Here is a 4,329-nt window from a genome sequence, read left to right on the forward strand (position 1 = left end):
CAATCACACGTGGGGGACCAGAAGGGAGAAGTTGCAGGGGAAACGTAGGTTTCACCTTAGACATGTTGCCTGTTGGTGCTTTGCAAAGTGGAGGAGGTTCACGCAGTAAAAGTGCCACGCAGTGAGCTGAATATCTGACGTGCCCGTATTGTGTCTATCTTGCCTTGCTTGCCACAGCCCAGGATGGAGTTACTGTGTCAGCCCAAGTTTTATAGAAAAGGAAACGCAGGCACAGAAAGGTTTCAAAGCACCAGTGCGCACACAGCCGCCTGCAGGCGGGGCCAGGCTCGCAGCCCAGACTGCTGGCCACAGAACTCATCTTTGAGTCATAGCTGCACTGCCCTTTGGCAGAGCGGGTTAGAACTTGGAAGACAGATGAGGAGCATAGGTTTCAGCAACTCCACGCATTACCTGTAGTTGGGAATGTAATGGAGAAACGAGCAGGAGGCAGGTAGAGCCATCTGGAGCACGTGGGCAGAGAGAGGAGACAGGTCACTATGTTGTTTTGGACATAGAACACCCATCGGGGTCAAGAAGCCAGAGCAAGGCTCAAAATGCACAGATGCAGAGGTCAGGTGGAGGACAGGAGAAGGATGCACCTTGTAAAGGTGGACGATGGCCCAGCCTGGTAGAGTCTCATGTAGGGGTACAGGGTGAGCTTAGGTCAAGGTCCTCAGTGTTCTTGCGAAGAAGCAAGAAGCTCTGAGAGAAGCCGGAGATGGAGACAGACTGGAGAGAAATGTTCGGTGACTTTACCGGTTCCCTTTAAGAATCCGATTGCTGTCTAGGGTGTCTGCAAGTTTTGTGTTTTTTCTGGTCCTTTGGTTTCCCTGTATTTCCCCTATAATGGAGTTCATCAGCTGTTTTTCTTTATCCTTGTGACTTATTTCACTTCTGAACATGATCCCTTCAAGTGCCCTCCATGTAGCCCCAAATGGCATGAGCTTATCTTTTTGATTGCTAAGTAGTATTCCACTGTGCATATGGACCACATCTTGATCCAGTCATCTGTTTGGAGGCATTTAGTTTGTTCCCATGTATTTGCTATTATAAATCGTTCTGTAATATACATAGGAGTGCGGTTTTCCCTTCAAATTAGGCTTTTTGTGTCCTTTGATCTATTCCCAGAAGTGCAATCGCTAGGTCATTGGTAGATGCACTTTTAGTGGTTCAGAATCCTCCACACTGCTTTCTGTAGCATGCAAACAATTTTAATGGGCTCAGCACCCTCCAGCCTTCTCAGGGACTCCAGATTCAGTGCTCTTTAAAGTCTCTGATGTGAATTTTTATCTTCGATGAGTTGAGTTTGAGGTAAGGGTGGATAGTTTCAGGAAAAACCTGAAAAAGCAGTTGAAGTGGTGGGATGTTCTATTAAACAGTTTTATTGGCTTTGGGAGTGTAACCCGTGCACAAGAAAGCAGATGTGCTCTGTGCAAAGCCACCAGCCCACGGGGCCTGAACAAGCTGTCTCAGCCCACCAGTCCAGTGCACTCACTCTGGTCCAGCAGGGCTGGAGTCTTGTGCGGTCCTGCAGGCCCGGGCAGGCAGGGCCCACGCCCAGCCCAGCTCTGATCCTTACCCCTGGGGGCTGGGAGAGAGTACCGTGTCAGGTAGAGCTGAGATCTCAAAAGCAGGTCCTGCCAAGCCTGCAGTCACCCTTGCACTTCAGCATCCTTTATCAGGGACAAGGATGAGAGCGGTGATGTAGACGCCGGTCAGTGCCTATGACCTTCGGCTCAGGTTCCTCTCGCCAGGCCCAATGGAGGTTCTCGTTCAAAGCTATGCTGAGCCAGTCTGCTTCATCAAACCTTCTGGGCCCTGGAAGCTGCTGTATTCATGGTGTTTTTGCTCTGTGGAGTCATCATCGTAATTCATTACCTATTTATGAGAAACACTTGAATAACACCCACATCCTGCGTTAAGCTAATTACTTGGACTGACACCAGGCGGCATTATTTCCTGAGGGTGAACCCCCCTCCCCACCCTGCCTAGGGCACTGCTGGCCTGAGTTCAGTCTCCCCTGGCTGCGGGGGAGCCGGGCTCTAGCCTGCAGGTAGATCCACTCTCCCCCGGGGTGGGGGGGTACACGTGATTCCCATGGTCGCGCAGACATGGGGTAGGGAGCAAACCAGGTTTAGGAAGGCAGTATTAATTAATCTGGCTTAGTTATCAGGGTTTATGTTCATCATGCCTGTTTTTATTTTCTGTATTTTGGCAACTTTGCCACCTGGGTTCTTGCTGCCCTTGAAGAGATGGGATTGCCCCTCCCAGGGCTAGTTAATTCCTAGAAACAAAAAGACTCACCTGTGGGTAGCTTCTTCATGTGTCAACCAAGCAACCCAGAACCCTCATCTCATCCACACCCCTTATCAGCTCCCCATGGGGCTCGCTCACTCTAGGGCACCATCACCTGGGCCAGGTACCAGACAAGTAGAGACAACCCCCTACACCCTGGAATCTGTTGAAATGATTCAAACTAGCCAGCCCCAAGCCAGTTCACCCTGCCTTGCCTGTTCCTTCTCAGGAGAAACCACAATAAAGACTCTTGTTCGTGTTTTCCTCCCACTCTCTGCCTCCCAGTGACCCCGTGGGTACCCCCCACCCCCGTGCGGTCCTGCACAGTGGGGGTGCTCATGATCTGTTGGCTTATCACCCTCAATAATATCAATCTTACATTTCAACATGATTTTTTAAAGAAACTTCGCTGACGTGTGAATCATAGAAATGATCAGAAAGAAGGAATGTGTCAAGACTGTGTTTATCATGATTAGATACGAGACAGGTTTATTTGCTATGATATTTAACAATATTTTCCTTCTAACACTTAAAGCAGATATTTTACAAAAAACTCACATGGGGTGAGTGACTTTTCCCAGGTCACAAGACAGGCGAAATCCAGGTCTTCTGGCTCCTTGCCAGGATGTTTCCACCACCCTGTCTGTAAAGAACAAGACAGGTTTGTTTGTTTGTTTGTTTTTAAAGATTTATTTATTTGTGCATACAGAACTGGGGTACTGGCCAGTGGCTCAGAGGTGGCGAGAGGCTTCACCAGAGACAGAGTGGGGAGCAGAACAGGCAGATGGACGAAGTACACTGCTGAGGGGAGCAGCGGGGAGACAGGAGAGGTCTGCTGTACCCTGTGGGTCACCTCCGGGGCAGAGGGTGGAACTCACATGAGGCATCTGCAGCCAGCTTGCAGTGCTGGGTCCTAACCCACTGCACCACCAGGGAGGGCCCTCTTTTCATTTCTTCTCTATCCCACTTCTCTGACTGATGAGGCTGCCTCCCTATCCTCTGCCATTTTTCTTTCTGTTCCCTTAAGAAATCATCTTTGACAGTATTATTTGTGCTACTCCCCTCCCACCATCCAGGTGAAAATTTTAAAGAAAAATCAGAAACTTGTTATAGTAATTTTTTTTCTCTCAGCTACTAAAGTCTTTACATTCTGAACGTAATGTTTTGGTTTTTCTTTTACGTTTTGAATTCAAAAGTAAAATTTTCAAATAGGCATTTTGTTTAAATGTTTTTTTAAAACATCATTGTTGAGATCAAGCAACAGTCAGATTTGCCCCCACACACAACATAAATACTAAGTTCAGGGAAAATATATGAAAAAAGAGGATTCCAGAAACTGGTCAGCAACCCAAGATAGCGAACGCTAACACACAGGAGACAAACGGGTGATCCCTGAGATTTTCTCAACTTACTGCTTAAACAGAGACTTTGGACTGTGGTACCGGAGGGGCAGACAGGCAGCGCCCCCCGCTGTGTCCTGCATTGAAGGGCTGGATTCCAGGAGGCCAGGGACAAACAGAGGTAGCTGAGGGATAAGGAAGTGCAGGAAAACAGGGACTTCCTCAAGTATTCAGCTGAGACTACTCAGTTCACACCTGTGTGTGAGGAAAGAAGATCCTGAATAGATAAGAGAGAGCAGCAGCGTCTGGAACTCACACAGAAAAGTAAATAGTGGCTGCAGCAACCAGTTGGGCTGGAAAATCTCATAATCCAAGGGGCATTGTCTGTGGGGTGGGAGTCGGGGAGGGGTAAAACCTAGGTTAAGTGTCCCCTGCTTAGGTCAAACAAAGCTTTAAAGCTAGACTGGAAGTGTCAAACGAACGGTTTCCAAGTACATTGTGTTCTAGAATATTTTGAGACAATTTTGGAATGAGCAGGTTTCCAGCTTCCACCAATGTAAAGGTGCAATGATGGAGGTCCTATAAAAATTTACCAAACATGGGCCCTCCCTGGTGGAGCAACAGGTTAGGACGCAGCACTGCAAGCTAGCGGCAGCCGCTTCAGTGCGAGTTCGATCCCTGCCTGCCCCGGGAG

The sequence above is a fragment of the Condylura cristata genome, unplaced genomic scaffold (genome assembly GCF_000260355.1).
Source record: "Condylura cristata isolate star-nosed mole 26May11 unplaced genomic scaffold, ConCri1.0 scaffold00026, whole genome shotgun sequence".
NCBI lineage: Eukaryota > Metazoa > Chordata > Mammalia > Eulipotyphla > Talpidae > Condylura > Condylura cristata.